Here is a 13,907-nt window from a genome sequence, read left to right as displayed (position 1 = left end):
GTTTAGAAATTCCCGGCTGGGAATCCTGTCCTCAGTAACCATCAATGATGTACATGGTGGAATCTTGGCTGCCTGTACTAATGCTAGTCTATTAGGATGGCATAATGCCTCTTCCTAAATTGTCTGGATCCTTGCCCTAGAGCATGCACGCCAGTGAGCTGTGATCTTAGAGAAACAACCTGCTATTCAGGTTGTTGATCTTAGAGAAACCGCCTTGCTATGCTTGATCACACCTGCCAATTTTATGTGCCAGAAAAGAATACTCAAATAGAGAAGTATTATTGCTAATGGTGTTAATGGCAACTTGTATATCACTTTCTGCATTTGAACCCTATTAGCAACTGATCATCAGTTTATAATAAACTAGGAAGAACTGGTTCTTCGCCTGGGTTGCTAATTTTGTAATTGCAGTGTATGTTTATTTTCAAATAACTTAGTACAACATATTTAGGGCAAAAATGTTTATTTTTAAAGAACGGAGTACAACATATTTAACATTTAACGTGGAGCAAAAAAAAAAAAAAGGCAAGTGTCACAATTTAGTTGAAAAAAAAAGGCAAGCATCAATATAATAATGACAACTGAATTCACTGCATCCAACGCTGCCGGCTCGCTAGTGAGAGACAAGCTCATCCTCTGAAGATACTTTTGCTTTCTTGTTTCCTTTTTGTTCCACCCTTCTTGCTAACAATTACTGCAGCTCCATTTTTATGTCAGTTGGATGCTTATCTTGCTGGGAGCCTATGACCCTAGCTGACTCCTGCCCTTTGGGCGAGGGGCTGGACTCGATGATCTTTGAGGTCCCTTCCAGCCCTAATGTCTATGAAATCTATGAAAATGGAGTAGTACCAGTTTGTTACTAGAGAAGCAAAGGAATCCCAGTCAATGCTGAAAGCCCCAAAAAGTGTCAAGTGAAAAACAACCCGCCTATAATTTTCCTCAGGTGGTAGTCAGTGATTTTGGAAGGTTTAGAGTAGATAGGACCAGCCGTTCTCAAGTTATAAGCAAACATACAGACATACACTTCATTTTATATATATAGATTTACCAAGGAAATTTAAGAGAAAGGTGACATGACTTGCTCATAGTCCAGCAGTGGATCATTTGTTAAGATCTGATTTTCCCAACTAACATAACATTTCAAACAGTTTTATTAATTGTAATACTTAAAACTACATCTTAAAAATATTGTACAGATATTTATTTCCCTCATTTTTTATATGTAATGGGAAAGAACAGGTTGTAAGTAGAACTGTGGAAAAATTACTTTCTTGGTGCCCTGGCAGAAATAATAATATTAACAATATAATAAACACTTTTCAGTTTTTATTTTTGAAACAAACATGACACTTCTAATTAGGCATAACATGTTTCATTTTCAGGTGTTTTTTACTTTTCTTTTATAGTTATAAAATCTAGCCAAATTTCAAAATAAAGCATCATTTTGGAATAAAAAGTGTAATGGTTGTGTTTTGAAAATGTAGCAACAATTTTTTTTTGGTGGGATCTCCATTTTTTGCAGCTGTAGTTAGTTTTTTTATTATGGGCAAATAATAGAGTGATTCTTCTGTTGCAAAGAACTCGGGAAAGACCGCAGTGAGTCAGAATGCTTTTGACATGACAGATTCCTATTTGAAATATCTGCGTTTATTCTGTAAATCACGTGTAGGCATTTGTACACCTACCAGTGCTAATTTTTTACAGCACCCTGTAACACCCTTACAAGGATCTTGCAGGGTGCCACAGTGTCACAAGCATCCTGGTTGAGAATCACTGGGTTAGATATTCAAACAGTTACCAATACTGTGAGTGTGCACTGCTCTATTGAAATTTCTCTTTTAAAAGAAAGGATGTAAACTCATTCTTCAGGGTGTAAACCAAACACTAATTAGCTGGAATTAGGAAAATTAGGACAATTCTCCTGTAGAGAGGTTATTCTATAATTGTCCACTACAGAAGTTTTTGCACCTTCTCCTGAAGCAGAAGTACAACACCTGGGATATTAATTGTTGTCAAGTTGTCCATAGGCATCACAGCAAAGGAGAGTTTTTAAGGATGGATCTGATGGAAAGTAACGAAGTTGTTTCATGGATATTTACAGCAAGCTCCTTCAGACATAAGGAAAAGCACAGGAAAAAGTTAGAAATTGTTTAAAAATCTAAAAAGCATTCACTGGATGCTGATCTCATAGGCCAATCAAAGGCAAGAGTCAACCTCCCCGTACCGAATAAGAGATCATTGGTAAAGTGGAGATAAACTGAAGAATTTAGAAAAAAATAGCAAGGAGCTTATGTTTGGTATGACACAGTAGGTGAGTCTTTGGATGGGCACATAAAGATAGGTGACATGGTCAAAGCAATAAGCTAGAAAAATGATCTTTGCAGCAGCATTCTAGTTGGATATCACGGAGATAAAGAATAAATCATCATAATAAGCATCTGCATCTATTCACTTCCCCAGTGAACTTCTTTATGGCAAGCAGGGTCTTAATACCACAAAATGGAGTCATAGGATTAGGAGGCACATTTCTCTGACAACTGCATGGGAGGAGCTCCTCATTAAAGTGAAGTGAACAAAGACACCTCATTGTCCTCTTTTTGTGTCCATCCTTAAAACAATCCTCTGTTATGACGCCTGTAACAACTAAAACTGGTTGAACAGGTAGCGTTCTGCCACTGCTGCTTATCACGCTAACCAGTATCCACTCACTGTTACCTTTTGCTTCCTTTAGTTGTATCTCATCCTACACTTAAGCTGTGAACTGTTTAGCAATTACCTTCTCTTTGTTATAAGTCTATACAGTGCTAGCACAATAGTGCTCAGGCAGGAGCATCCGGGCATTACAACAGCAACAAAAGCAATAATCGTAACAGAAGAAGAACCAATTCCAGAAGAACTGGTATTTCAAAGCTGGAAAAAAAAAAACATATTTTAAATGAAATACTGGGAACTGTTGTACTGTTTTCTTTGATCAAACATTAACAATTTGACCTGAAGTCATGATAGCTGTTGTTTAGACATGGGCTATTGGCCAAACTGGACCTGGTTTTTCTTCTGCTGATTTCAAAGTCCAGGTCATACATGTATATTCCAAAAGAAATACAAGCATTGTCCAACACAAATACTACTTTTTCCTAAAGGAACCAAAATCTTTGCCAGTAATACAGCATTCAGTCCCACCGTGACAATCCAGCAGAAATGCAAAATGCAAGAGAAAAGATTTGAGTACAGGAACAGATTTTATCAATAAACTAAAAAAACTATTATGGCAAAACATGCCCCTTTAACTCTGTTTAGTCTGAGATACCTTAAATTTACCTTAAAATAACACTGTTTTAAAAATAAAAAAAAATAAAAATTGTTTCTGGTGGGGTGTTTGCTTACAATACAAGTCCATCAAGAGCCCAGTTTCTTTTTCCACTGATTCATTCTCCAATTTCGTGTAAAATTACAGTTTCTCATGCCATTCCTGGAGAATGAGACTCATATACATTTAATTGTCTATTATACAGAAACATATGTACATACTCAAATTAAAGGAAAGCCACTAAGTCTTTTTTTCAGACCTTTCTAAAACTGTAAGTGCATTCTCTATGGACAATATAACCAAGCCTGTTGAAGTCAATGACAAAATTCCCATGCACTTCAACCACGCCAAGATTTTACTCCATGTGTTTTTGTTTACATAAGGAGTGTAGGATTGGGCCCCTCTGGAGTGTCTCCTTTGATTTTTATCCACATTTTACAGATAGGAAAACTGAGGCACAGAAGATTACATTCAGCTTTCCTGGAAGTAAGGGGTAAAAAGTCCACTGAGTGCATTAGAGATGCATCTACTTATCCCAGGGCTGAACGTCCCCAAGAAATGCAAGCATGTCAACTCCATGGCAATCACTGAAACACAGCCTTGATTCTTAACCCTGTGCTTTCACTTTAAAACAGCCCAGTTAAAACTGCTGCTGTTTTTTGGCCTGCACTCCTTCCTGTTCTGCTTTGCCAGAGGTGTCACAAGTATAAGGGAAATTGTCCAGAATTATGTTCTATCACCAGCAACCACCACATGGATTTAATTAAGAAATCCAGTGTCTGCAGAGGGGATTCTCTATTTGAGTAAAGTAGATACATACGGACTTATAATATTTACATGTAGTTGCAACACATTTACTGCTGCTCAGATCCTAACTGGAGGTCCCACTGATTTCACTTACATGGCTTAGATGAGTAAGGCATGCACAATTTAGTCGTCTGGGCTGAAGTTAAAACCACAGTCATCTGTTAACCAATTCAACGAGTGCTAAAGATTCTACAGTGACAGTTTTTATAAGTTTTGCTATTTGAGGGGGGGGAAATACACATGAACCCAGTAGTATTGACTTTATATAAGCAAGCAAACTCCCTGGGTTTTATATTTAGCAAGCTTACAATTGAAGCACTGGGTGCCTTAGGGCTAATGCACCGCTGACCTCAAAAAGACATTTTCAGATCAGTGAGCACTTTGCCTTCTTTTCCAAAATAATATAATGAAACATTCTTTATAGCGGCATAAAATAATCTTATAAAGTACTGAAGTACATCTTATTGACTGCTCCGTCACCGCCTGCAGGACTTGATGCAGTTCTTACCGAAGGCAATGGGAATCTTTACTGATTAGTAATGCACAGGGTGTGATGGACTGGAGTCGTTTTGTGATTTTTTTTTTTAGTAAAATGTGTCTTTTGGGGGGTTGCTCTTTTTTTACAATAATATTGCATGCCTCGGTTTCCCTGAGTTTCTTGCACACTAAGAAAGAATGGGTTAACATTGCTGTGAATTAGAGTTGGGAGCTTTGCACTGAAGTGGATACTAGGGTCCATCCAGAATACAATGGCTATGTTTATACATGAAGATGTACTGGACCACTGTTGGATACAAGCCCCAGCACCTGAAGACTCCCTGCTTTCTTGGGTACCCAGAAGGGCCATCGGAGGAATTCCAGGACAAGAAACTGGCTCAGAAAGGAAATTTCTAGAGACACAAGGTGGGGTGGAGAAAAGCATGACAAGGAGAAAAAGCAGCCAGGGCTATTGGTGCATCTGGAACTCTACCTAAGAGTTGACCACAGCATTGTGACCTAAGGACTCTGCAGGCTGTGCTGCAGGAAGAATGGCCCGCTTTACTGCATGTGATTTTGGCTGCAGTCCATACCCTTAAAGAGGTAAGATCCTCCAAGAGCTGTGCCAAAAGGTAGCTCTCAGGAGGGCCAAAGAGAACCAGAGGATGTAGAGACAGAAGATCCAGTCTGAGCCAAGGAGCCAGGAGATCATAGAATGATAAAATCATAGACAGACCTCAGGAGGTCACATCTAGCCCAATCCCCTACTCAAAGCAGGACCATCTCCAACTACATTCTCCCAGCCAAGGTTTTGTCTAGCCGGGTCTTGAAAGCCCCAAGGATGGAGCTTCCACTAACCTTTCTGGGTATCCTGGGTGCTTCACCACCCTCCTTGTGAGAAAATTCTTCCTAATATCTAACCTCAACTTCCCTTGCTGCAGCTTGAGCCCATTGCTCCTTGTTCTGTCATCTGCCCCCACTGACAACAGCCCAGCTCCATCTTCTTTGCAGTCCCCCTGCAGGGAGGTGAAGGCTGCTATTCAATCCCCCTCGGTCTTCTCTTTTCTAGACTAAATCAGCCCAGGTCCCTCAGCCTCTCCTCACCAGTCCTGTCTTCCAGTTCCTGAACCATTTTCGTTGCCCTCCACTGGACCCTCGCCAATTTGTCCACAGCCTTTCTGTAGAGAGGGGCCCACAACTGAACACAGATGTTGCCTCACCAGTGCTGAATAAAAGGGAAAAATCACTTTCCCTGATCTGCTGGCGACGCGCCCTCCAATGCAGCCCAATCTGCAGTTAGCCTTCTTGGCACCAAGGGGCACACTGTTGGGTCATATTCAGTTTATTGTCCAGGTCCTTTTCTGCTGCTGCCCAGCCAGTCACCCCCAGCCTGCACCAGTGCAGGGGATTGCTCTGTCCTTAAGTGCAGGACTTTGCACATGTGCTTGTTGAACCTCATGAGATTGCTTTCACCCACTCTGGAAGTGATGCCTGGGCTGGCTTCAAGGAGGTACTCAGAAGACACCATACTAAGACTAGGAGTCCCAGGGAAGAGTTCCTCTGGAGGATTCGTGCAGGTAGTGGTAGCACTCAGATTCCTGGGTTACAAGTGTAACCCTGGTGCTTTTGAACAAGTTATTGTAGCTGTGGAAGCCCTTCTTGCCAAGGGTCAGTATACAGCCAGCTCTTTAAGGAGAGGTTTACAGTGTTTTGCCAGGAGAGAGGTATAAACTTTGGGAAGTGTAACCCAGGTGCTACTCCAAGAGGTACCCCCTCTCCAATTGAAGGGATCAAAGCAGGTGCACAAGTGCTGTGGGAGGTGTAGGGACTCTCCTCCTCCTACAGAGCAGAGCCAGACCACCAATGGGGACTTAACCATATACCTTTTAATACTGGGAACACAACAGGCATAAAGCAGAGGGTACAGTGGACACATCCACAGATGCATCTCGAGCAGGTCCAGGGAGGTGATCCTCCCCCTCTGTGCGGCACTGGTCAGGCCACAGCTGGAGTACTGCGTCCAGTTCTGGGCGCCGCACTTCAGGAGGGATGTGGACAGCATGGAGAGGGTCCAGAGGAGGCCACTCGCATGGTCAGGGGGCAGCAGGGCAGGCCCTGTGAGGAGAGGCGACAGGACCTGAACCTGGTCGGCCTCCACAAGAGAAGGCTGAGGGGGGATCTAGTGGCCTGTTACAAACCAGTCAGAGGGGATCAGCAGGCACTGGGGGAGTCCCTGTTCCCCCGAGCACCGCCAGGAGTGACCAGGAATAACGGTCACAAGCTGGCAGAGGGTAGGTTTAGGTTAGATATCAGGAGGGGCTACTTCATGGTCAGGGCGGCTAGGGTCTGGAACCAACTTCCAAGAGAAGTGCTGGCTCCTACCCTAGGGGTGTTTAAGAGGAGGTTAGGTGAACATCTTGCTGGGGTCATTTGACCCCAGTACTCTTTCCTGCCATGGCAGGGGGTCGGACTAGGTGATCTGCTCAGGTCCCTTTCGACCCTAGAAACTATGAAACCACTAGTAGCACAGCTCCAGCCTGCTAGAGGTCTTGACCTTCCTGGAGCCCCGGCCTCACATCAAGCTGCCTAGCCTCTGATTGTAGGAGCTGGAAGCAGAGCTGCGAGCCTCTCAGATCGCTGCTCAGATCCTTGCTGGGAAGCCTCTCTCCCGCTGGCCACAGCCTCTCATAGGGGATCCTGGAGCCCAGTGGGGAGCCTCCCCTGCCGGCTGCACGCCACGCTGCTGAGGGTCCAACTGCTGCCTGCAGGTCCTGCTCCTTCAGGCTCTTCTGGGGCACTGCTCCTGCCCCGCTGGCCCAGCTCTTGCCAGCTCTGTGAAGCTCCTTCCTTGTTGTCCCTCGCTGGTCTCCCCTGAGTCAGCCCATGCTGCCCCTTTTATCCCCCTCCAGGTGACCGAAGGGGCCAATCAGGGGACATGGGGGGGTGAGTCTCTGGGGCCTGATTGGTGCGGAAAGGGAATCCCAAGTCCTCCAATCATCTTTTGCCCTTTCAAAACCCCTGGACTAGGTCACTGCCAGCTAGCCCATCACAGAAGCTAACTGAGGCACAGCGGGTCAAGCCCAGAGCCTTGAACCATTTCCAGATCAAGTACAAGGACAACAGTCCAATTCGCCAGTAGAGGAGGGGATGGTGTCCAAGGTAGGCAGTGTTATTGATATCCACAGGACCCAGAACAGCAGCTGAGCTTCATCACAACCCATTTCCCTAATCTTGACCTGAAGCAGCTTAATTCTGAGCTGGAGCAGCAGAGGCTAATTCTGAAAGAAAAGGAGCTTTATGGAAAGAAGCTTTGGATGGAGGTAGAGCAAGAAAAGCTGGAACAGAAGGAGAAAGAAAGAGAAGATGATGTACGCTTGTAGGAGCAGCAGAAAGAATACAGGGTGCAGGAGCAAGAGACTGCTTGAAAAGGAGAGTCCCAGAATGCAAGGAAGTAGATGTGCACCGATACATCAGCCCTATATCAGATCGGCACCAATATAAGGAAAATTGACAGTATTGGCAATCAGCTTTTTTTGGCTGATGTGGCTGAAAATGTGGCCGATAAATTCCATGTGCATGCATGCAGCCTCAATGCAGCATGCAGGCAGCCAGGAGTGCAGCCCAGCAGCATGGAGAGTATCTGAGTCCAGCTGGTAAGTCTGTTGTGAAGGAAGGGGCATGGCAGGGTGCAGATCGAGGCCCCAGCCGCAAGGGAGGGAGTGGGCTGGAGCTGGGTCAGGTGCTGCATAGCTGGAGCGTGGCATGGATCAAAGCCGTGAGTGGCTCGTCTGAGAGGTACGGGGAGGAGGTGGCGGCTCCTGCCACTGCACGTACCACAGGAGGGAATGGGGAGCATGTGCTTGGATCTGTACATGGAGCGAGGGCAGGCTGCTGCTGCAGGATATGGCTGGGGCTGCGTTGAGCAATTTCCAGGGGGGAGGGGAGAGGTGTCAGGGCTCTGCTTGGGGCAGAAGGCAGCAGTGCTGGGAGGGGGGCTATGGCAAATTTTGGGGTGGCTGCAGCCCCACCCCATAGCCTCCCTCCCAGTGCCAGCACCTACTTTGATTGCTGCCCTGGCCCAGCCCCCCACTAGGAAGAGCTCGCCCCCTGGACGAGCTGTTCACAACTCCATCCCATCCCCTGCCCCACTGTGCAGCGCCTGCTCCAGCCCTATTCCCCCCCTCACTGCGGGGGCCTCGATCTGCCCCCACACACACACTCCTTCCCTCCCCCCTCACCTCTTCCCCCACAACAGACTTACCAGCCGGGCGCCGCTCTCCAAGCAGCTCAGCTGCATACTGGCAATCAGGTCAGAATCGGCCAATATTGGTCGTTAAAAATCGGCCATCAGGATCAGTGCCAGAAATCTCTATCAGTGCACCCTTACAAGAAAGTGATGTGGGGGGGGCCCAGGTGGCCAAAAGCTGCAGGGACCAAAAGGCCTGGCCTCAGAAACCAAGGAGTCCAGGGATCACTGACTCTAGAAGCTACAATTGGCTTCAAGGGGGCAATCAAAGAGACTGTGCTAAGGCCAGGAGTCCCAAGGAAGAGCTCCTTGGTGAGATCCATGGCATAGGGCTTGTGCATTCATGCAAAATAAGAATGAGTGTTTAAAAGTAGTGTTCATATTCAGTACAGAGATGAACATATGTGCAGGCCATAATATTTTAAAATGGTAGAAATAGCATTTGTTATACTTGGCCTATGTTCAGATCACATAAAAGATGCATACAAACTCTTGAAAGTATCTAAATGCCAGCAGGTTTCTTGAAACTTCCCCATTTACAGGCTAGCATGTAAACTATACTAAGCTACAAGAAACTGGGATACTTTTTCAGGCTTTCAAAGAGAGCACTTGCCTACGGATTAGTCAGGGTTTCCACTACTGGGAAGGAGAACAGTATGTTTGATATTCCTAACACTTGGCTGAAGTCAAGAATAATATACTTATGTGAGAGGCCTCAGGCTTGGGATCTGTAGCAGGCCTCAGGGTTTATCATACATCATTATGTTCCAAGCTGAAGATGCCTTTTCTTTCATTTTCTTGATATATTCTCTGAGAAATTATTTTATGTGTTGTTTTATATTGGGAAGTCACTTAATAGGATATTCTGCTATCATGTCTGCTCTAGAATTGGAGTGGGTCAGATAGCTTTCTCTGTAGTAGTTATAACTGAGTTGTGTTCTTTTAGGTACTTGCTGATAATATATTTATCTATTTGCCTGTGGTACTTGTAAGACCTCCCAATACCATAGCATCGCAAAGTGTTTCTACAACCTTTAATGTCCGTATCAATGTACTGTAATATGTTTTTACCTTTTTAATAATTTATAAAAATTTAAAACACACATATTAAGATATGTGTCTTACAGGAGTTACAAATTTCATGTAATGTAGCAATTAACTATTCTGGTACAGCTAAATGTCAGCTTAATCATGGAAAAATGGTTGAATACATCAACTGGGCCATCTTAGACAACAGACTAAAAAGTCAGTTCTGTTCATTTTAGTAACTGAGGTACGTTTTCACTGCGTTGTATTCCTCTTTGGACTTCAGAGGCAACGTAGTTAAACAGGAGAACATTTTACTTCCACATGGGTACCATCGAAAGAATCGCTTGTGCATTTCCAATCAGTTACACCCAACAATCCCATTTACATCCATATGGCCCCTACCGCGTTACACTTAAGACATGATTCACCAATAAATCATGTCTTAAATTGTAACCCAGCCACACATTAAAGCAATCAATGGCATCATAAAATAAGGAATACACCACAAAGTTTTTCCACAAAAAATGTGTAAGCTGTTCCTGTCATGCCATTAATGGAATGTGTGGCCAGGTGTGCTTTTGTGACTGCAACCCCTGTCAGCTGGTGGGGCTCCCAGCAGCAAGAGTGCACCATACCTGCGAGCCCCATCAGCTGACATGGCTGGGAGCCTTATCAGCTGCCGACTCCCAGCCTTGGGGGGTGCATGCTGCACCCCCATGGCTGGGAGGCTGGATCAGCTGACAGGGCTATATATATATATATATATATATATATATATATATATATATATATACACGGCGTTTCATTTTAATCATGGAAACATATAGACTTGGGGTTAGTTTTTTTTAACTGAAAATTGAGGATTTTTTTAAATCAGAGAAAACCAGAATCCCTGATGATGAGTGACAATATACAATAATTAAAGAAGACAGCCTGTCTTATGCCTCAAGTAAAGCCTTCAAAGTTAGAAACATTTTATTTACTAGTAAACTGGGCATACTTGGTTTAGAAATAAGTAAGAAGCAATAAACCTTGGCTGTTTGCCTTTTTGAGGGTCATTCTTAAGAAAAGTAAGTTTTAAAGCTACCTTTAGCCTGCGATGACTTGTACGTTACCCTGTTTACCAGTTCAAGCAAACACTAGTCCTTTTTCATTTGTTAGAGTTCAGAACAATGCTTTGGAGTTTATATGGTTCCCTGGAAAAGGTCATGGGGCCAACAAGATTAATGCCAAAGCAAGCAGCAGCAGGGTTAAGGAGTTTAGAACTGAAAACACTGGTGAGGAGATCCGTCCCAGTGATTACCATGCACCTGCTATGTAACACCAGGAAGCTCTTGTCTTAGATCAATTTAGCCCTGGAATAAGTAGATGCATCACTAATGCATCCTCTGGGGTCTGCCGCTCACAGAGGGCTGCATTTCATCCACTGTTCATCAGTTTCATTATCTATAAAATGTGGGTAATGGGACTTATCCACTGTAGAAAGTGCAACTGAGTTTAATTAATGTTTGTAAAGTGCCATGAGATCCCAAAATAAATGGTTTAAGAAAAAAAATAAAGTATTGTTATTTTTATTTTAAACTGAAGATCCTGATTGATATGCTTAATATTTCTATAAGTGAAAATGATCAAAATGTTTGTGATAAACATCTATTTTCAACCGTTTTAAACATACCTTAAAAAATGCAATGTTTTAAAATTTGACATACAGAATAAATTGCAGGATCAGAAGCAATTATATTCTCAAGATCTAGGGCATATCAGTTTTCCCTTTTATGTTTTCAGAGAGGAAAATTACTTCTTTCAGGTGCTATTTTGTGTATATAACCCTTGATTTATTTTACATTAAAATTTACAGGTGATTATTTAATAATCTGAATGAACAGCTGTCTATTAAAAAATATGATCATGTTTGTTAGTAACTCTTTTTCCATACTATATTTTCTCCAAACAGCATGCATCTTTTTCCAAAACTAGCCTTCCAAAATTGAGGTGCACATAAATAGCAGGGAAGCTGCTGTTCTGCCCAGGATAAAAGAACCCTGCTTTGGTTCCAGCTTTACATGACAGTACGGTAGCTGTTACATTCAAGCAGCTGAGGGAGTCAGTTGACTTCATGGGTCATTGTTCTTCACTCCAGAGGTGTTAATGATCTTCTCTCCTTTTTAATACTCTTAATGTTCCACTAATCAAGTTAACCTTTCTTAAGGCAAGTTGGCTGTCTGCTAACTGCTCCTGGCCTCTGGCCTCCAATTTCACAGCCTTGAAGAGTGTTTAGGTCTTTTCAAAATCATTGACCCACCCATGGAGTCTGCCTTCAGCAGCAGCTGGAGTTTCAGCTGTAGTTAAGCAGGAAAGGGAAGGTGGCTGAGATTAATTTTCCTGGTTCTGTATAGCCACATCACTGGAAAAACCTTTTTTTTTCATTCTGCCCTTCAAAAACAAGGTGTATATCCATTGCAAAGCTGGCAGCTCAATCAGCAATGCAGAAGTCTTTGACTTTGGGAAAGGTGACTTTAACAAGCACAGGAGGCTTGTTGTTGAGGCCCTAAGGGACCATGACACAACAGGGAGAGGAGTTCAAGAGGAGCGGCTGCTCCTTAAGGGAGCGATCCTGAAAGCACAAGGGACATCCATCCCACCTCGGAGGAAAGGTAGCAAAAGGGCACAGCAGCTGCCTTGGCTCAGCAGAGAACTCGTGGACTTCCTACGTGTAAAAAGAAAGGCTTATAAAGGGTAGAAGACAGGAATCACCACAAAGAAGGAGTATTCTGCACTGGTCTGCACCTGTAGGGAGCAAACCAGGAAAGCCAAGGCTGCAATCAAACTCCAGATGGCTACACGTATCAAGGACAATAAAAAGCCCTTTTTCAGATATATGGGGAATTGGAAGAAAAGCAAGGGTAATTAATATTGGACACCTGGTAAACCAAATGGGACAACTGACACCCACGAAAAACCCAACCTGCTTAATGAGTACTTTGCATTGGTTTTTCATCAGCCCAAAGGGACCGCCCTGCCTAACATGATGCAGGACAGCCAGAGTGAGGGTGAATGTATATCCAGCATTGGTGTAGACCATGTAAAGGAATATCTTGAAAGGATGGACACCTTCAAGTCAGCTGGTCCTGACAACTTACACCCCAGGGTACTTAAGGAGCTGGCAGGCATCATAGCCCAGCCTCTAACATGTATCTTCGAGTGCTCCTGGTGCTCAGGTAAAGTACCCAAAGATTGGAAGAAGGCCAATGTGGTGCCTATCTTCAAGAAAGGGAGGAAAGTAGAATTGGGGAACTACAAGCCAATCAGCTTGACTTCTATCCCTGGAAAGATTTTGGAAAAAAATTATTGAAGAGACCATTCTAGACAAGCTGGCTGATGGCAACATCCTGAGGAACAGCCAGAGCGGGTCTGTCGCAGGTAGGTCTTGCTTGACCAATCTCATTTCCTTCTATGACCCTGTGACATATCACCTGGACAAGGGAGAAGAGGTTGACATCATATATCTGGACTTTAAAAAAACCTTCGATCTGGTGTCCCATGATCTCCTAATGGAAAAACTGGCCAAGTGTGTCCTCGGCTACACCACAGTCCAATGGCTGGGGAATTGGCTCCATGGTCAGACCCAAAGAGGGGGTAGTTCATGGAAGTAAATCATTGTGGTGCGCCGTGACCAGTGGGGTCCCAAAAGGCTTTTTCCTTGGACCCGTACTCCTCAATGTCTTTATTAATGATGTGGAGACTGGTGTCAAAAGCAGACTGGCCAAGATTGCCGATGACACCAAATTTTGGGGTAGAGCGTCCACACCTGAGGACAGGCTGGTGATCCAGGCTGACCTTGATAGGCTTAGAAAGTGGGCATATATAAACCTGAAATACCTTCAATATGGAAAATGCAAGTTACTTCACCTTGGGGGGGAAAAAAACCACATCATGCTTATAGGCTTGGCAGTGCTACGCCCACTAGCACCACGGCCAAAAGGGACTTGGGGGTCATGACTGACCACAAGATGAACATGAGCCACCAATGCGATGTCGCAG

General features: G+C 44.0%; 1 long non-coding RNA gene across 2 annotated transcripts in view; it reads right to left on the bottom strand.

Annotated features, from left to right (window-relative positions):
• Positions 1 to 1,480: 1,480 nt before the first annotated feature.
• Positions 1,481 to 13,907, bottom strand: part of LOC149863383 (uncharacterized) — a 24,437-nt gene continuing 12,010 nt past the window's right edge. For both annotated transcript variants that reach the window (XR_016442461.1, XR_016442460.1), the window contains one exon: positions 1,481 to 2,910. This is a non-coding gene — a long non-coding RNA (uncharacterized LOC149863383). The remainder of the gene's footprint in view (positions 2,911 to 13,907) is intronic.

Source organism: Crocodylus siamensis, chromosome 5 (assembly GCF_052110815.1).
Source record: "Crocodylus siamensis isolate JL-2025a chromosome 5, ASM5211081v1, whole genome shotgun sequence".
NCBI classification, from domain to species: Eukaryota; Metazoa; Chordata; order Crocodylia; family Crocodylidae; genus Crocodylus; species Crocodylus siamensis.
This window is presented reverse-complemented; position numbering and strand designations above follow the sequence as displayed.